Raw genomic sequence first — 21518 nt, 5'->3', positions numbered from 1 at the left:
ATACTTTACTACTAAACAACTATATAGACATTCACATCAGACCCAGGTTTGAACTCCCAATACCAATGACCACCTATCTTCTACACACTCATGCATACAGACACACTTCACAGAAAGGGACTTTCAAATACACTCCTGATTCCATGTACCAATGGGAGAGCAGCTCTCTGCAAGCACTGATTTATCGCAGTGTTATGGTTCAGCTTAAGTTTCTTCTTTGGCTTGGCTTCGCGGACGAAGATTTATGGAGGGGTAAAGTCCACGTCAGCTGCAGGCTCGTTTGTGGCTGACAAGTCCAATGCGGGACAGGCAGACACGGTTGCAGGAGAAAATTGGTGGGTTGGGTTTGGGTGTTGGGTTTTTCCTCCTTTGTCTTTTGTCAGTGAGGTGGGCTCTGCGGTCTTCTTCAAAGGAGGTTGCTGCCCGCCGAACTGTGAGGCGCCAAGATGCACGGTTTGAGGCGAGATCAGCCCACTGGCAGTGGTCAATGTGGCAGGCACCAAGAGATTTCTTTAGGCAGTCCTTGTACCTCTTCTTTGGTGCACCTCTGTCACGGTGGCCAGTGGAGAGCTCGCCATATAACACGATAGCTTAAGTTTAGTGCACACCTTAGCTGCGATCCCTCCAGCAACATCCACAGTGACCTGGCTTAAAGCATTGTACGGGGTTAGACCATGAGACAGTGAGATAGAAATGTACTATGCATCAATGTTTTATACTTTTTCTGGGTGCCTAGCCAGTGTTACGAGCCCAGAGGACCCCAAAACCCAGAAGCAATAGATATTCACCATGACAAATGGTTATTTAACAAAAATAGATTTTAATTAGTTTTAAACTTGAAAACAGAATCACACGTGAACTTATCACTTTTGACTTAACTAACCTAACTTAACCCCCTTCTAATTCTAAGCGCATGTGTATGTAATGTGTGTGTAAGTTCAGAAAAGTTCTTTGATTCAAAGACCAATCTCACTTCTCATTCCTCCAAGTTCACTGGTTGCAGGCAATTCTTATATTGTGCACAGAATTTAACATTTATAAATTTCACCAGGTTTTGGTGCTTGAAGGGTAAATGGTTACCGCTCAGGAACATACTTGTTGGTTTTCACAGAGAGATTTGTTGCTCCAGGACATCCACAACTGATTTCTTTTTAATCAGCCGCTCTAGTGTCTTGTTAATGAAACTTGACCCATCAAGGTTCTCCTGATGTTAACCTCTTTCTTTCAGGTCACCAGAGTTCCTTTTTGTTTCATTTATTCCAAGTGAAACATGAGACAGCCAGTCCTCTCCTCTTGCATGACCCACAAGGGCTTCGACCAGGCTGAATCAAGCACTTACAACCCATCTTCCACATGGGGTTTTCCACAAGCCTGCCAGCGTGTACTGTTCCACTCCTAGCTGCTGTTGCTGGCTGTAACACTCTAGAAGTGATCAGTGTCTCACTTTCTCTGAGAGAAAGCCTGTTTTACTCTTTCTGCTTGCAAAACCACATGACCCTCTTAGAACAGCAAGCTCCCCTCCAGACAGAAGGTGGTTCCGACAACTCTTTCATTTGTTGCCTTTTTGTAAACAACAATCCATTAGTGAAGTCTCTTGGGCACTCTCTAAAGCTCTTGCAAAGGCTGTGGGGCCGATATGTATAGCATTAGCAGAGCTCCAGTATTTCAAATAAGATCTGTTTTAAAGTGTTTGTATGTGACCAACTCTAACAAACCTTTCCTAATTTATCTCCCCAAATCATATCTATATACTCTGTCACACCAATGAAGACACTGAATAATTTAAATGAGCAAATGGAAAGGTGCGCAGCAATGAGTGGCTGGAGACCAACCTTGATTGATAGGTGTTGCGACCTCTGAATAAGTTTCAGACAGGGAGGGCACATGACACTCTGCAAACCACAATGTTCCAGACAGAGAGGCTACATGTTCCACCACAAAGCCAGACAGGACATTATCAATTGTGCTCCAGTAAAAAGCTGTCGAGATAAGAGCTTGTAGATACTACTGGGCTATCCTGACTATTGAGGCAGTTTTCTGGGTCCAGATTAGGTCACCATTTACATATGAATATGAACTTAGTGCTCTCCACTTTCTCCATGAAGAAACAATTGATGTGAAGTGGAGAATGGTTGTTCATCCTAATTAAGTCCACAATTACCTCCTTTGTCTTTTCTATGTCGACTCAGGTTGTTCTCACACTATTACAAGCCTTTCAATCTCCTCTCTGTAAGTGACTTACTATTGTTGCTGATGAGGCCAAGAGGAATAGCCCTGAGCATAAAGCCCTGCCTAACGTTATAGGCATAGCTCAGGTCATCACCGGCAAACATCTCCTCACCATCGAGAACATCTACAGGGAATACTGCTGTTGGAGAGCAGCAGCAGTCACCAAGGATCCGCACAACCCAGCACACATTTTGTTCTCACTGTTACCATCAGGATGGTGTAGGTGCTATAAGACTTGCACCACCAGGTTCAGGATTAGCTGCTACCCCTCCAGAATCAGGTTCCTTATCAATAAATTGGGGTCTTATTTAAGGACTCTTACTCTTGCACTCCATTGATTTATTTTTCCTCTCAGTATTTCAGTTTGTTTCTGTTCCTTTATTTGTTTACATGTGTTCATTGAGAACAGTTTTTTTGCAGATTTCAGATTTATTGTCAGAGTACATATATAATATAAAGATAGTAATCATGTTTGCATGGCTACCAGCAAGGCTTTGATTATAGTTCCTGCTTGATTTGACTTGCCTGCCAGCAGGGAGCTGGCCCAGAGTGAGAGACAGCATGAAGATTTATAATGGAGACTTGCAGCCCCATGGCCTGCCTCATGTGCTGTTTATATCAAATTTAAAGTTAAAAAAACTTTTTATTTCATCCATGTTTTGACTAAGAACTCACACATATGAATACAACATGAAATATGGTGTCAGGAGTGGGATGAAAGAAATTAGAAGGAAATACTTTTAAAGGAAAATCTAAAGTCAGCAACTGATCAGTGAAGAGAAGCTAAAACAAAAGTGAAAAATGGAAGGATTACATCCACCAGCAAAACTTCAGCTGACAGGTAATGTGGCTGAAAATTGGAACATATTTAAACGCAATTTTGGATTGTTGGATTGGCTGTTAAAGCTGACAAGAAAAGTGATAAAGTGAAACTGTCACTTTTCTTACATATCATGGATGATGAAGCCCTGGAGGTGCATAATAATTTCTCATTTGCTGCTGAAGGAAACAAATTGAAACTGAAAAAAATAATGGAACAGTTTGAGGCATACTGCATAACTAAACGTAATGTGACATTTGAGAGGCACAGATTTTTCATATGCTTACAGAAAATGGAAGAAAGCATTGATTAGTATGTGAATTAATTGAGAAAAAGAAGCAAAATGTGTGAATTTTGTGGACTGACTGACTCGCTGATAAAAGACAGATGTGTGTGGTAATCCAGATAAGAGTGTAAGGGAAAGACTGCTAAGAGAGAAAAATCTAGACCTGGAAAAAGCCATAGCACTCTGTAGAGCTACAGAAACTGTAAATGCACAGGCAAAAGAGGTGTTCAGTGAAAATAGCTGCAACGTGAATGCAATGGAAAGAGAGGCGTGGTCAGTGAATAAAAATGAAAGGGACAATCAAAAGTTGTGTCATCGATGCGGTACACAACACCTACCAAAAAAGTGTCCAGCATATGGTAAAAGATGCTATATGTGCAACAAAAGCAACCATTATGCCTGTTGCTGTACAAAGCAAGTGCAACAAAGCAAGGTTCATGCAGTTGATGAAAGGGAGATAGAGGAATTCTATGTAGATGCTGAGACTGAAAACAAGAAAGTAAACAGACTGGATGTGGAAATTAAATGTGAATGACATATAGATTTTAGTTAAATTGGATACTGGACCACAAATTAATGAAATATTACAGACTGATTTTAATTTGATTAGACCAAGACCAAAGATATATGGAACAAAAGTGAAGGTGACAGGATATTCAGGTACTAATTTACCAGTGCAGGAAGAATGCATGGTCAAAGTGAAACACAAGGACAAGGAGCACATGCTAGCATTCATCATGGTACTAATAGATATACAGGTCATACTAGGTTTAACAGCCTGTGAGAAACTGAACCTGGTAAAAAGAGTCTTTGTTGTGGAAAGTGAAGGAGAGACAGTCTGTGATGAACTCATGAAGGAGTACAATAACCTATTTCAGGGTCGAGGCTGCCTTCCAGGAGAACACACGATCAGAGTGGATAAACTTGTGTCATCAGGGGGCGTGGCAAGATGGTGTAAGGATCAGACGTGCCTTCCAGTCCTCTCCTGACTCTATCTTATTGTTTTGTCTAGAAATGCCCGTTAAAATTCTTTAAAAGTTTAGATAATTTCAGTGCTGTTAATTTAACTTATGATAATACAATTGGTGGAAAAGAGCAAAAAAAAACGACAACAGATCATCAAAAAACTACATTTTCCAAAAGTTCAAGTTTTGGAGCCTACCTACAGGAAAGACACCGGGACTCAGAGTGAAATGGATCCCAGGAGAGAGGTACAGTGTTCGGATGTAGAGCTCTATGTTACATCGGTAGAGCCCCCTAAAGAGGGCGCCAAACAGCCTTTAGAACAAAGAGTTACTCAAAGGCATTTGTCAACTGTAGAGGTGGTGCTGCAAACTGCATCTCTTGAGATACAAGAACCTATACAACTTGATGTACTCGGAGAACTTAAAACATTATGGACTGGGGAAAACCCCGGCCAGTGTCCTCCAGTCACTGCTGGAGAGGCTGTGGCTGGGGTTTCCACACGCAGTCATACTACAAGGAAGGCAACCAGAATGAAGGAAGGAACAGAAGATCCTTTGGTTATGCAGAAGAAGCAGGAATCTGTTGAGCCAAAATCTCTTCCAATTGAAAAGATTTTTGTGAATCTTGAATCTAAATTATCTTATACAATGCAGGGATTATCCAAGATTATGACTGAACTTGGTACTAGGTTTAATACTCTGGTGAAAATACGTTCTCAACAGATGGCTGAGTTTGAAGCTTTTAAGCTTGAAGCGAGAGATAAATTTAAATTGTGTGAAGAAGATATAGACGAAATACGGGATCAAGTTTTTGATGTGACCAAAATGGTCGAAGACTTACAAACTCAAAATAAAAATTTGGTGAAAAAGATTGATTATTTGTAAAACCAATCCAGACGGAACAATATAAAGATTATTGGTTTGCTGGAAGGTATGGAGGGACCAGACCCAAGAAAATTTTTTACTGAATGGATTCCACAGGTGCTGGGTCAAGAACATTTCCTGGAAGGTATAATACTGGAACGTGCTCACAGAGCCTTGCGTAGAAGACCTATTTCAGGTCAAAGTCCAAGACCTGTTTTGGTTCGTTGCTTGAATTATTACGACAGAGAAATAATTTTACGAGTGGCTATTAGAAATGCACAACAGAGAAAATCACCCTTGATGATTCAAAATAATCGAGTTTTCTTCTATGCGGATTTGAGTCAAGAAGTTATGTTCCAACGACGGGAATTCAATCCTGCTAAAGAGTTGTTGTGGAAGAAAGGTTACAAGGCAACCTTTAGATATCCAGCTGTTTTGAAGGTTTTTCAAGATGGTTACCAACCAAAGTTCTTTGATTCTCCAAAGGAAGCTATAGCATTTGTTCAAGAGCTGCCAATTACTCAGTTTCAACAGAGACATAGTCCGCCGCGATCTCTAAGGAGACAAGAGATGGAAGAAAAGAGCCGTGCTCCAAGAAGGAATGGTTGTAATGGTGACTCGGCAGTTGGAGCTGATTAAAAAAAGAGTTGTCCTTTTTTTTCTAATGTTTATTTTTTAAAAAAGGGATATTAAATAATGATGATGTTAGTTTAAGATGAAGTGAGAGTTGGGGGAGAGAACTGGATAGGCACTATTTCCTGAAAGTCTTCTGCTACGAGTGAGTTATCTCACACCCATTTTTTTTTGGGAGTTACTGCATTGCGCGGTTTAGATGGGAGGGGGTATTTTTAACCTCCTACCCGTTTTTTTTCCTTTTTTTTGTATTATTAGATTAAAGAGTGAAGGGTTTTTTTTGTTTAATTTTTTTAAAAAAGCATAAGAAAGTATTTGATTGTTTAAAAAACTAAAAATGTATGTGTGTTTTTTTGTAAAGTTTATTCAGTAGATAAGGAATATCTGAAATTTAAATGTGAATGGGATGGATAGGGTTTTTTTTCTTTAACTTTAAGGTGAAAGGAGTGGTAATTCTGGTGTATATTATTTTGCTATTTTAGTTATAGAACGAAGGGAATAATGGTGAAAGTTATAAATTGAATTGTACAATTCTTAATGAGGCTTGAATTTTGTTTGTGGTTTATGCTCCATTTGTTGAAGATATAGATTTCGTTGTAGATGTGTTTTTATTATTTGGATATCTGAATTTTAACGTAATGATTGGGAATATTTAAATGTGGTATTGGAGCTTTTATTGGATAACTATTCAAGAGCAAAAGGGAAAAATGGTGGAAGAGTACTAAAATTGAATTGTACAATGCTTAATGAGGTTTGAATTTTGTTTTAAGATGGTGGTTTATGTGACTAATATGATGATAGATGTGAAGTTAGTTGATATTTGGTGAAGGTTTATCTTTATAGAGAAAGTTTTTTTTCATCTTTTTTTTCATGCTACAATTTTTTTTAAGAATTGATTATTGTTTAAGAATTTTTGATAGATAATGTTACTAACTTTACTAATTTTTTTATATTAAGTTTGAGTTAAATATATGCTTCATCTTAACTCCGCTTGTTAAATATATACATTTAAGTTTGATTTAAATATGTTTTTTAAGTCTGATATCTTAGTATTAAATAACTTTTCTTTTTGTTAGCATTTTAATCGGTTATGTTTTTGTTTTTTTTTGTAAGTGTTTTTTTTTCTCACATATATTATTAACTTTATTAATTCTTCACTCTTTATTTTTTTTGGGGGAAAGGGGGGGTTGGACTAATTTGAGTTGGGTTATTAATGTGTAATAATTATTGGGGAGGGTATAGTTTATTTAGATTACTGATACTGTATTGTAATTTTATTATTTTATTCTTAATTTTTTTAAATGTAATCCTATATGTTATTCATGTTATAAAATCTTAAATAAAGTTAAAAAAAACTTGTGTCACCGATAATACATCCATGCAGAAAGGTTCCATTTGCACTTCAAAAGCAACTAAAAGCAGAGTTGGACAGGATGGAAAGCCTGCATGTGATTCAGAAGATAGATGAGCCAATGGAGTGGGTGAGTTTGCTTGTTGTTGTTACGGACAAAAAGAATGGAAAGCTTAGAATTTGCCTGGATCCAAGAGATCTAAACAGCAATAAAGAGAGAACACTTTAACCTTCCAACACATGAAGAAATTATGTCACCGTTTGCAAATGCAAAGTTTTTCAGCAAGTTAGATGCATCATCAGGATTTTGGCAGTTAAAATTCGATGAAGCAAGTTCAAGACTGTGCATGTTCAATAGTTCATTTGGCAGATACAGATTCCTAAGGTTACCATTTGGAATTGCCTCAGCTCCTGAAGTGTATCACAAAACTATCCATATGGTCTATGAGCACCTGGACAGAGTTGATACTTCAATGGATGACATCATAGTACGGGGAACCATGAGCATGGAGCATGATGAGAGACTAAGGAAATTGCTGGAACAAGGAAAGCAAACCTATTCTGAAAAGAGAGAAATGCCAGCTCAGGGTGACAGAACTAATATTTGGAGGAGATATTATTGGCAGTGAGGGCATCAGACCAGATCCCAGAAAGGTGTCTGCCATTGGCAACATGCCAAGGCCACTATGCAAAAATGGCATACAGCAGTTTAATGGAATGGTCAACTATATGGGTAATTTCATATCCAACCTCTCAGAAAAGATGGCTCCTTTGAGAAGACTAACAGAAAAGAACATTGGACCCCAGTTTTGCAATTTAAAGTTCCGACAATTTGCCAAAGAATGGGACTTTGTACACTACATGTCAAGTCCTCATTTTCCACAGTCCAATTCTCTAGTGGAAAAATCAGTACAGACAGTGAATAGACTGATGAACAAGGCAAAAGACAGTGGAACAGACTTCTACCAGAGCATGCTAGTACACCACAAAATGCCACTCGAGTGTGGTATGTCGCCAGCACAACACCTTATTGGATGTAGGCTAAGATCAAACCTACCCATTCAAGAGAACCTCCTAAAAACAAAAGAGGGTGAGAAAGTGAGGAAGTTCAAAGATCAACAGAAAGAAAAGCAGAAGTATTACTTTGGCAAAGGAACAATAATCTACACAAACTCTAGACTGGTGACCAAGCAAGGCTAAAAGACAAAGCAAACTTATGGACTCAGAAGGGAACTATCCTTAGTAAAGTCCAACCTAGATTATACACCATTCAGACACATGAAGGTGCTGTTCTGCAAAGAAATCATCGAGATCTTCAAATGGGACCTGCCACAGTTGATGGAAAGATGAATACTTTGAATAACCTGAATGCACATCTGAGAAGAGATTATCTGAGGCAACAACTCAGATTCAAGGACAATCAATCAGGAGATCATCAAGACATGAGAATCCTCTGAAGAGACTCATTGAATAAATTTAAAGACTCCGGTTATGGAATGAAGTAGTACTATCTTATTCGCTCTTCGTTTTAGTGTATGTAAATGTAAACACACAAAACAAGTTTTAAAAATGTTAACAATGTTGATAATAATGAAAATGTAAGTTCCTGATGTTAATGTTAAAATTGCAGAGTTATACGAAGGGAAATGTAATGATAGTGATCATGTTTGCATGGCCACTAGCAAGGACTTGATTATAGTTCCTGTTTGATTAAACTTGGCTGCCAGCAGAGGCTGACACAGAGCAAAAAACAACACACAAGATCTGTAATGGAGACTTACAGCCCCATGGCATGCCTCATGTGCTGTTTATATCAACTTTAAAGTAAAGAACCTTTTCCTTCATCCATGTGTTGTCTAAGAACTCACACATACGAATACAAGTTGAAACACATAACATCACACACAACCCTGAGATTCTGTTTTCATGTGGGCCTGTCAGAATTACCACCAATTGGTAGTGCAAAAAATAAACTGCATACAGCATAAATATGTAAACAAATAAAAGAACTATGAACAGATAACAAATGTAAACAAACTATACAATACAGAGAGAACAAAAGAACATCAATAAAGTGCACAAGTAAGAGTTTGTCATTGAAGAGTTCTGATGGTGGAGACGTGGCAGCTGTTACTGAACCTGGTCATGGTGCGTATACCTCTTTCCTGATGGCAGCCATGAGGACAGAGCGTGTGCTGTTTGGTGTGCGTCTTTGATGATTGCTGCTGCCCTCTGATGACAGCATCTATGTAGATGTACTCAATAGTGGGGAGGGTTTTGCCTGTGATATCCTGGGCTGCACTACCAGTAAGTGGTAATTCAGCTTTGTCCGCAGATAAAAGAATCTCAGTGTTATATATGATGTCACATTTGTACCCTGAGAATAAATCTGAAATCTTGAAATCTAATGTTGCATCTTCTACAAACTTGATTCCATTAGAACTGAATCTGGCAGTGCAGTTGTGAGTCAACAGCGAGAACATTAGTGGAGTAAGCACACAGTCCTGGGGAATACTCATACTCAGCATGACAGGCTTGAGGTCTTGCTACCAACCCGCACTGACTATGGTTTTTCAGTCAAGAGGTCCTGAATCCAGTGGCAAAGAGGTGTTTGAGTCTCAGTAAGGACAATTTATTCACCAGCCGCTGAGGTATTATTGTTTTTCTTTTTGAAATACTTTTATTTATTTTAACAAAAAAATTATGGTGTAGTGGGCAAAGTGACCATGGAACACAATGGGCTGAACTGCCACATGTCCAGCTGACTGAATGGCTGCGCAGCGCCACGGGTTTAATCGCCGCTCACTCAGCTGGCCAAAAGGCTGCTTAGCACTGCAGGCCAAATTGTAGTGCACTAGGGAGTTAGGTACTTCATCTACAAGATAGCACGGAGCTCCTGTCATCTCCACTTTAAGCTATGCGCACTTTGAGTGCATCACAGGCACACGATGCCCCAGGCTGAAATGATATAAAAGAGGAGGCAAGTTTGAAAAAACAGCCTTTGCTGACTAACTACTTTTGCTGACTTACCACTGTGTCTCGTGAATTGATCTAGTAGCTCTACTGTAGTAGTCGCTACAAACAAAAATAGGGTACAATTCAATAAGATGATATGGCAGTTACATAAACTAAATAAGACATTCAGTTTAACACTAACATACATAAATTGCAAATCAGATCCATAATTTATATTCTAAATAGTATATAATTTTTTTTTAGAAAAAAAAACTCTAATAATGCATTAAAAGAAAGAAAAAAGAAAATAATAAGGGAGAAAAACTCAAATCCCTTACCTAACTATGCTGGCATTAAAAGAAAAACAAAGGTAAAAAAAATATTAATACAACAAACTTGGAAAAGATCCAAGTCAGACAATTTAATTACATTGAAGTAAAATTGCAAAATAAGGTAGTGAGTCAGAAATGACCCCCATAACGTGGAATCCTATATCTAAATTATTAATTGAATAACATATCTTTTCTATATTTAAACAGGACTTGATGTCACGCAACCGGTGATCATGAGTGGGGGGGGGGGTAGTATCCTTCCATTTAAGTAAATTTACATGCCTTGTCAAAAGAGAGGCAAAAGAAATAGCGTTAGTCTGAATCAGAGACAAAGAAGAATAATTTCCTTTCATCGTACCGAAGAGGGCCACTAAAGGGTTCAGTGTTAAATCTATATTGAATTATTTTGATAGAGTTTGAAAAACCTCTCTCCAGTATTTTTTATAGTCTAGGACAAGTCCAGAACATATGAATTAATGATGCTTCTTCACTCTTACACCTGTCATGCCGGAAGTCATATCAGAATAAAAGCGAGAATTTAGCCTCAGACAAATGTGTTCTATGTACCACTTTGAATTGTAATAGACAATGTCGAGCACATTATGAAGTGCTATTAACCAACTTAAGAATTATGTCCTAATCCACATCCGATAAAGTCAAATTTAAATACTGTTCCCAAGCATTTTTGATTTTAACTAATGAAGTTTGATTTAACCTCACAATTTCTCATAAATAATACATATTAAATCTTTGCAAGAAGGCATTAAGCTTAAAAAAAACTCATCTAAAGAGTTTGACTCAGACTCTCTTGGAATATTAGAAACTTGTTATTCAAGAAAATGTTGGACTTGCAAATATCTGAAGAATTGAGATTTGGGCAAGATAAATTTAGCAGTAATCTGTTCAAATGATGCAAAATATCCATCAATGAACAGATTCTTAAAGCTTCAAATGGGGGCATGTCACATGATGATGTGGAGTTTGTAACGTAATCCCTACTCTCCTGGAAAAGATTTTAAAAATAGAAAAGTTTAAAAGGACAATGAAAGAAACCGTCGGAAAAGTTGGAGAAAAGAACAGGATGCCACCAAAGAAGGAAAAACTTGTTAAAACACTGGAACTGTAAAAAAAAAAGTTCAAGGAGAAAGAAATAAGGCCTACCTCAAAGAAGGAGCCTGGAGCTGTTCGTAGGTTGGTTCTCTACAGTGAACGCCAAGGAGTTGGAGAAACCTTGAGCTCTTTCACTCAAGGTCTCCCCCAACAATGTCTGCTGGCAATTGAAGAACATCTACTGTGCAGGTGCGAGGAGTCATGCCTGCGCAGAGAATAAAATACAGAGGGGCTTTTAAAAAAATATCCTGAACATGTCAGCTCTGGGGGAGAACCAAGTGAAGAACTAATAGAGGTAGAAGTTGAATAGGACACAGAACAAGGATTCAGAGAGGTTGGTAAAGAAACTTTATTATTGGCTTCAGAGGTCAAGATGTACAAGGCCAATCTGCAGCGATCTAAGGAAGAATCACAGCAACAGCCTCTTAGTCATATCTGATAAAGTGACAGAATCCAGAGATGTGACAGGTCAAGTGCAAAATACCATAAGGCAAATGGATAAGAAATTAGAATTTATGGAAGAAAGAATAAAAGGAAATGAAGTGGAAATACAGCAACTAAAAGACCAGGTGAAAAATTTGCAAGAAGTATCAAAAATAATGAAGGATCATTTTAGCCAGAAGATGGGCACTTTGGAAAATTACAGTAGAAAAAATAAGATCAAGATTGTGGGGCTGAAAAAAGGTGATGACGGTCAGGTTGTGAAGAAATTTTTACAAAGTTGGATACCATAAGTACTAGGAATAGAAGAATTTAAAAGAGACATTGAAATTGAAAGAGTGCCTAGAGCTTTAAGACCAAAACCACAAGAAGGTCAAAACCCTCGTCCAATATTGGTTAATTTGAGGTGAGAGAGAAAGTGTTGGAACTAGCAGAAAAGCAAGCAAAGGCAAGATGAACTCCATTGATTTAAAATGGAAACAAGATTTTCTTCTATCCAGATGCAAGTTGAAAAAGAGAAAGGAAATTAATGTAGTTAAAAATGTTTTGTGGAAGAAGGGATATGCATTTGTTTTGAAATATCCTGCTGTATTGACAATTTTTCTTGATGATAAGCATAATTTTTGTTCAGATCCTGATTAAGCGTAAGCTTTTGCTAAATCTTTGCCTGTGAAGATGGGAAGTAAGGGGTAACCTGCTAAGATGGGCAGTAAAGGGTGAGGAGATATACTGTTTGGTTTGACGGTAAAACTGGAAGATTGTGTTTATTTGACTTTTCTTTAATTATAAGGGTTGGGAGTTAAGATAATATTAATAGGTGGTTAAGTAACTGAAGTTATATGTAAAGTCTGGTCAGTATAAGATTGGGGGGGGGGGGGCGCAAAGGGAATGTTTGCTGGCTGCCACTGAATCATGTGTGCCAGTGTAGGCTGGACTACCACTCCTATAAATAAGGGTGATAAAAAAAGGTATGTTTTTTGCATACTCCTTTTTGGGGAATTCTATTGCTTCTTGTTTCTCAACTTTTTTTTTCCCCACACATTTCTTGGTATAATTGATCTCATAAAGAATAATACCTTTGATATATTAAAGAGAGATTTGGAGGATGAAGGCTGGATAAGTTGAGGGTTAATTTGATTGAAAATGATTTTGAAGATTAATGTTAATGGGATACAAAATCAAATTAAATGTAAAAAGATATTGGTACTTATGAAAAAAGGAATATATAGCTTTTTTTTAAACAAGAAACACATTTAGTGGAGAAGGAATTAGATAAATAACAAAGGAATTGGGTGGGTAAAGTAGTAGTGGCCTCATTTAGTTCAGAGGCTTGAGGAGTTGCAATATTGATAAATAAAAATCTACCGGTAAAAATGTTAAATGTAGAAAAGCACATGGCAGGAAGATGTGTTATGCTAGAAGGTCCAATATACTCAGAAAATTGGACCTTGTTGAATTTATATACTCCTAATGTAGAAGATAGTAAATTTATGTTTTTATGAAATTATCAAATGCCAATGGTAAAATTTTGATGGGAGGAGATTTTAATTGAAAAATTTTAATTTCAAAAATGGATAGATCGGGAAAATATGTAAGAGGCAGTAAGGTCTCTAAAGAAGTAAAATAATTTGTGGTTGATATGGGATTGGTAGATATTTGCAGGAAAATGCATATGAATTAAAGAGATTATTCATTTTATTCTTTTTGACACAAGACATATTCATGAATTTACAACATGTTTTTTATTGACAGCTCAAGTTCAATCTAGAATACAACAGATGGAATATTTGGCATGTACTATCTCGGACCATTCCTCTTTGTTATTGTCAATAGTATCTGAGGAAGTTCACTGGTTGCAGGCAATTCTTATACTGTGCACAGAATTTAACATTTATAAAGTTCACCAGGCTTTGGTGCTAGAAAGGAAAATGGTTTCCGCTCAAGAAGGTTGATGTCAGTTTTTAGAGAGAGGTTTGTTGTCCCAGGACAATTGATGTACTTCCATCAGTCACCTCAGTGTCTTGCTGACAAAACTTGCCCCGTCAGGGTTCTCCAGATGACAACATCTTTCTTTCAGGTCACCACAGAGTTCCTTTTTGTTTCTCTTATTCCAAGTGAAATATTAGACAGCCAGTCCTCTCCTCTTACATGAATCACAAGGGCTTTGACCAGGCCTTCTTCCAAAAGGCTTTCCACAAGCTTGCCAGGTTGTCCTGTTCCAGTCCCAGCTGCTTCTGCTGGCTGTAACATTGTACAAGTGATCTGTGTGTATGTCTCTCTCTTTCTCTCTCTGAGAGAAAGCCTGTTTGACTTTCTCTGCTTGCAAAACCACATGACTCACTTAGAACATCTCCAGAGAGAAGGCAGCTCCGACAAGATCTTTCATCTGTTGACTTTTGTAAACAACCATCCATTAGTGAAGTCTCTTGAGCACTCTTCAAAACTCTTGCAAATGCTCTGAGGCCCTGATATGTCTAGCATTATCAGAGCTCCAGTATTTCAAATAAGGTCTGTTTTAAAGTGTTTGTATGTAACCTTCTCGAACAAACCTTTCCCAATTTATCTCCCAAAAACATTTCTATATATTCTGTCACAAGCTGATGTTGATAACTTGGCAAAAAGGTGGAAGGAGGAGAATCCTCCAAACACATGCTGAAAAGGCAGTTCAGGCAGATAGACAATGAAGTCAATCCCATAAGTCTCATTAATCTGCACTCTGCAAGACAGTCAGAGCCCTCACATCAATAGTCATGGTCAGTGAATGCACCTAGCAAATGACCTTTCTTACCGACTGCACCACTAGCTTCAGACAATGCACACTTCACCATGCCAACAACAATCCCTATCAATCAGAACTCATTCATAACTTTCATCTGCTCCAGCAGCACCACAAACCTCAGTCACATCTCATGAATTGTGTACATTCCTGGCAGGCATTTCATCCTCACAAAGTGAAGAATGCCTCACTTCAATACTTATATTTCTCTTGCAGAACAAAGTAGCTCAAAAGAAGGCCATGAAAAACCACCTGTTCCACATCCCCACAAACTTCCTAAACCCAAATTGTGCACTGTAATGCAGTATTGGGTGGCATATTATCCAGACTATTGGATATTAAACCTATTAATAATACACCAACACTTATTAATGCATTTAAATGTTAGCTGGTAACATAATACATTTTCCAGTAGACACGAGTTGAAAGGAAGTGGTAGAAACAAAGCCCAGTGAGTTTAAAAGGAATGCAGGAAATGGGATCCGAGTGCATTTAAAAGGAGTGTGGGAATGGGGCCACCGTTATTTTAAAAGGAGCACAAGATATAGAATGAGTTAAGGAGGATACCTCTACCATGAGACTTCTGAACAATGGGATTAGAATTTTACTGTATTGGGATGACTGTCAGGATGGCTATAGCCAGAACTTGGAATGTGGCAGCATCCTCATCCTCCTGGATCAGTGGAAATTGATTAAATTGGACATTGTGACATTTGTCCAATATATTTATGAAGATTTCTTTTAAAATGGAAGGAAATTGCAAATAATTGGACCAGATCGCTCTCTATTGTGTGCAGTGGTTCTGTTTGAATCCCCCTCCGATCCACCCTCTGACTTTCCACACATCTTCTGTGCCTACTTCAGCCCATCACCACATGGACATGAAAAACATGCTGGAGGTCAGAAACCTGTGCTCCTGGCCTGGCACTCTGTTGACAGGATTGCCACCAAGTCTAACAGCAGCCCCCGAGGCTCAGGCCAGTGTACGAGCAGCAACATCTTTCACTTGAGGAACAAAGAACATAGCACAGGCACAGGCCCACAAAGTCTGTGCTGAACAATCTCTTCTGCCTGCACATGATCATATCTCTTTATTTCTAGCATAGTCATGTATGACTAAAAGCTTCTTAAACACTATTATATCTCACTTATATTTTAATGCTTTTCACTTGTATCTCAATGCTAAAGCATTTGTTTTTAAACACAAGATGGCTGACAAACCTTTAGTGTGACATAAGATGGCTGAAAACAGTTAGACCTTGCAAACATGCTTTGAGAATAGGTACCAATTGTGCAGATTCTGCAAGGACAGATATCATGAAAAGCAAAGATAAAGGTATTTTGTATTTTTGGGGAAATCTCAGACCACAACATATTCTATTTTGTCTTATGATAAGCAAACACCAAAATGCCAGGTGTCAGGGCTGGGAAACCATTTTCTTCATAAATCGAAGGATGTAATATTAAGAGTGAAGGTCATTCTGCCCTTACTCTTTTGAAATTGTATAAATATAGAAGCAACCATCTGTATCTTTGAACTGAGAGCTGAGACTTCAAGGAGATGTCTGATTGAGACATCTCCTGACTAGTCATCCTCGCTTCCCATACACGAATTGAACATTTATAATAAAATCTGCATACTTCGAAGAGATATTTTTGCTCTGCTTTCTTTTACAGTCTGATTTCATTTCAGAGGTGCAGGCTGACTTCCACTACTAGCCCTGTCAACATGCTCCAGGCATCTAACAACTTCTCTCTAAAAAAACATCTCACATCTCCTTTAAGCATTCTCTCCCTTTCCAAACTTGAGCTTTTTATTCAATTTTCTTTAATTCACTTTAAATTCATGTATTTAATCAATTTATAGTACCTTAATGTCGTTAAGCAAATTAATTATTTTATTCCTAATTATTATTTATTTAAAAATATTTAAATCTATTTAAACTATTCTTGAATATTCCCTATTGTCCAATAGCCCTCTGAGGTTTGACGAGAGTAAATGTGGCCCAGAGGAACACTGAAGACGTGACTGAGGCCAGGAAACTAGACAAGGACTCAGAGAGGTGTGCGAGGATGGAGCTGAAAGCATGGGCAGCCTAAATGAGAACACTGGCAGAAGTCACTCATCATGGCTAATTTAGTAACATCATAAGGACAAGACCATTCAGCCTGTTGCATCTATGGCATTTTTGAACAAATCCCGTTTCCCACACATATCTCTCATCTCACCTATTCTCTTGAAGTAAAACGTGAAAATCTGCGGACACCATGTTTGAAGTAAAAACACAAAGCTGGAGAAATTCAGCAGGTCAAGCAGTGTCCTTTATGTAGCAAAGGTAAAAATACATGCCTTTGCTATAAGAACGACACTTCTTAACCTATTCTCTTACATGCCCATTAATTGCATTGTTTTTCCTACCTTACTAGGTGTAATTTACAATGGCCAATTAACTTACTTTCCAACTTGCTTTTGGGATGTGGGAGAAAAACTAGAGCATCCAAGGAAACCCCATTCAGATACAGGGAGAACATGCAAACTCCACAGATCCCAGATGTCTGGAATTAAACCAGGTCACTGGAGCTATGACGCAGCATTGGTAATTATTGTGTCACTGTGCTGCCTGATGCCTACTCAGTACATTTGAAGATACAGGTGATTTTGGTTATCTCCTTGCCCTCCTTCAAACCTGAAACTGTAGCCACAACTGGTGAAAGCTCCTGGTGAAAGCTCTATGCATTTCATACCTTTCTCTGCAGTGAAATTCAGGAAGTTACTTCAAACCAGCCATGGGTCTGATTTACCACTCAATGGCCAAGGTCCTCCATTTGTCTCCCAATATCTCTTTATTTTTGTCCTGATTGGGCTGTTTCCCATCACCCTTCAGCCTGGCCATTGAACTCCCAAGCCACCCAGGTCTCCAAGGATATAGTTTTGAAACTAAATAGAAACTAAGTTACAGATCATTTTCAGAAAGGAAAAGAATTGACCAAAATGCTCAGATGCTAACAAGCAACTGGTTTCTTTGATCTGTAGTGATTCACCCTTTAATTAACACTGAGCATCCTTGCTGTGAAGTCTGGCAATGTACAGATCAATTTCATAAAAGAGTCCTGAAAAAAATAATGGATCCTAATTTAAATATTTTAATGAGCCTGCTTAATACTTCTAGTACATATCCTAGTGCCTATAAGGGTAGACAATTATACATGATCATACACATTTTGCACAGAAAAAGACTTCATGCATGCCACATGCTCTGAAATGTGGCATTTACCATACTTGCAAATGGGCAGAATGCAATTTCCATGATTATCCTGACCATGCTATTTCAAATTAATTGCAAGATCACCATGAGAAATACCACTGGCAATTTAAATCATTGAAGTCTGGTTCAGGTTTGTTTTTATAAAATGGATAGATGGTTATATGTCTGTCACTATTAAAACCAATTAAAAGTCAGAAACCACAAGACAGTTGCCAGCACACATTCAGTCTCAGTCGATCATGATGTGTTGTGCAGGCGTTATTATACAGGCATGGCTGCATTTTCAATCTTTGAGCTAAAATTGTACAGTTGTCTGTAAGGAGTTTGTACTTTTTGTGTGGGATTCCTCCATGTGCTCTGGTTTCCTCCCACCCTTAAAAATTGTATGGGGATTCTAATTGGTGTATTTGTTGGGGGGGGGGGGGGCATGAGCTGGTGGCCAGGAAGGCCCAGTTACCATTCTGTATGTGTAAATTTAAATTTTAAAAACTCTTTGCCATGGCAATAGCATGCAAACATTGTAGCCTCGATTTTTTATAGTTTAACAAAGTAAAACACTTTAGGCTCTTCACAGAAGAGCTATCTAACATAAACAGATGACTAACCACAAAAGAGACATCAGACAAGATCAGCAAGCCCTTGATCAAACAGATATGTTCTAAGAGTCTTAAAGATGAGAGAAAGGCGGGGAGGCAGGGAGATTTGGATTTGCATACATTATGAAGAAAGAATTTCACACAGGAAGAATGATTGACCCCAACTTAAAATTCGTTCATGGTCAACAGAATAAGAAACATGAGATTTGGAAACACTCATAGTTAAATGAATTCATAATTTAGTTAATTAGTTATTTGAATTTCAGATTTAACACCACACACATAATAGATTATGTCTATTATGTCTTGGTCACGTCAAATTTGACACCAAAACCTGGTTTGCTTTTGACAGTAGGCATGGAAGGGGTATGGATTCCACACTCAGGGGATAGCTGGGATTCACCATAAAGAAAGAAAAAAAATAAATCAATTGTGTGTTCAGATCCTCCTTGGAGAAAAGCATCCTCCCTACCGGCAATACTTGGTTCTGACCCCTCTGAGAAGGAGCATTCGGAAGGGGACCGAGAGCCTCAGGGTCAAACAGAGCCAGTCAGCGCACACAACCCCCCCTCCCCTGGAAGTGACAGCACCTTTCAAATGACCCAACCCACGGACCCCATCGGGCACCGGTTCCCACATCGGCCTCATCAGAACCCACAAAAACGGAGTGAAGCAAGTCATTCTGGATACCAGAGCGACGGGGGTGGGGTTTAAAGAGAAGGGAAAGACGGACCCAAAGGATTTAAAAAAAAGTTGCTGCATGGGATAGGGGAACTGGAGAAATAGATCTTGAGTGAAGTGAAACGCTTGAGATCCCACTCCTCGGATCCATCTCAAGTGAGAAAGAATTGAGAGACGGATATAGCGCAGCACCACCAATATGGGGGGGGGGGGGGGGGGGGGATGTGGCCAAATAATCCCCACAGCATTTAGAAAATCGAGCAATTTTCTATCGATTTGTGGTTCTCTTTTTTAAACATCGACAGTCCTCTCGGTCCCTTGACTGGGCAAAGTGAGGGGAAACCTTTTGTTCGAGGCTCTGCTCTGATACATTCCTCCCAGGAAATGCAACTCCACTCAACAGGTGGACATTGCAACCTGCTGCAAGGCGCCCGTGGAACAGCTTTACCTGCTGGGTCTGCTGCCCCTGACATTCGCTGCTTCAGGGTCCAGAGCAGAGAGCCCCTCTTTGCCTGAAACCAGGGCGCAGGTTGAAGTCGACACATTTGTGGTCACGGCTCGGTGTCGCAGGTACAAAAGTTGCCGGCAGCTCTCACCCTCCAGCTCCGTCTGGAGTCCCGGCCGAGACAACCCACTCGAAACCAGCTCCGGTGAATGCGAAGGAGGAGGGTCTTTTCAACGTGAAGAAGGGGCTGTCATCTCGCCTGGATCCCGGGGTTGTCGGCAGCTCGCTTCACCCCACACTTCACCGTCAGCTCTGACGCCAACTGCATTTGAACGGACCAAATGAAGTGTTAGAAATGTCAGAACATTTAAACTGGGGGAGAGAGAGAAAAAAATCACGTTTTAGATCACGGTATTCGTTCACTGTTTCATGTTCTGAGGTCTGAGGTCCATCTCGGGTGATAAAGTGTCAGCAGGTACACTGGTGGGAGTTAATTCTGCGTGACAGAAAGGGTGGAGTGATCTTGTGAAGGTCTGTAACGACTGCCTGACACCCGTCTGCTTTGATGTTCACCAGATAAGATGTGCCTGCCCCTGGCGTCACTGGGGAAATGCAACAGAGAGGGTGACACCAGAATGACTGACTATAAAATCTTTGTGCAGTGTTTCAGCAGAAATGTATTGCTTTTTGTAAAAAATATCCCTGTCGTTAGTGACAACAACAAAAACATAAGCCCACTTACATGTAACAAAGCTAAAACTCTATTACCCAATTACAACGATGCTTCGAATCACATGGTTCTGTCTGCACGGGCTACGAGCACGCGCTGTTGTTTTCGTTACTGTTCTTGTCAAATCTTCTAGTGTTTTATTTTAATTCTAAATTTAGGCATACAGCCCGGGAACAGGCCATTTCGGCCCACGAGCCCATGCCGTCCAATTTACACCCCATTAACCTACACCCCTAGTACATGTTTGAACCAGAGCCCTGGAAGAAAACGCGTGCAGACACGAGGAGAATGTACAAACTCCTTACAGACAGTTGCCACTCTAAAGGCGTCACGCTAACTACAATACCAACTGTGTTTCAGCTGCAATATTGTGGTCATTAGTATTTGTGAACCTATAATCAATAACGTTTTGAGAATGATGTAGTAATTAGAGGATAAGAAGAAAAATCAGAAAGGCTTCCGCTCTGTTACTAATAATGTTGTGATTCAATGTAAAAATATTGTACAATTTTGTTGTTAGTATTCATATCATCTATTACATTTAATCAATTTACAACTATATTTATCACATTTATATTTTTAAAACTATATTTTTTTTCAAACATTGATAAATTGGTGGGTGGGTGGTGACACCATGAGTTAATGTATTAGGTGACACTAATCCTAGTGACGCCACTGGTGCCTACTTTGGTTCTTTTTATTAGCCGCTGCTCCATAGATGTCATTATATATCAAGCAAATGCGATCACTTCATCAAGGAATGAAACCCATTCTTATGAAAATATAATAATGAGAAGCCAGAGGGACTCAACAGGCCCGACAGCATCCATGGAGTGAAACGACTGTCAGAGTTTCGGGTTAGGATGCTTTACCTCAATAAAGGTGGGTCTCAAGAAAGGTTCCCGATCTGAAACATTGACTGACCTTTTTCTGCCAAGATACTGATGAACCATTGGCTCTCTCCAGATTCTCATTCTTTTCCCAGGTTTGCAGCATCTGAAGTTTTTGTGTTCTTATGAAAACATGTTTGGTCAGTAC

General features: G+C 39.0%; 1 long non-coding RNA gene across 1 annotated transcript in view; it reads right to left on the bottom strand.

Annotated features, from left to right (window-relative positions):
* Nucleotides 1-21518, bottom strand: part of LOC138739270 (uncharacterized) — a 79927-nt gene that overhangs the window by 47314 nt on the left and 11095 nt on the right. Inside the window, exon 3 of the long non-coding RNA XR_011342139.1 lies at nucleotides 19754-20072. This is a non-coding gene — a long non-coding RNA (uncharacterized lncRNA). The remainder of the gene's footprint in view (nucleotides 1-19753; nucleotides 20073-21518) is intronic.

This window comes from Narcine bancroftii, chromosome 1 (assembly GCF_036971445.1).
Source record: "Narcine bancroftii isolate sNarBan1 chromosome 1, sNarBan1.hap1, whole genome shotgun sequence".
Lineage (NCBI taxonomy): Eukaryota > Metazoa > Chordata > Chondrichthyes > Torpediniformes > Narcinidae > Narcine > Narcine bancroftii.
Note: the sequence above shows the minus strand (reverse complement) of the source record. Positions and strands in the feature narration are given on the sequence as shown.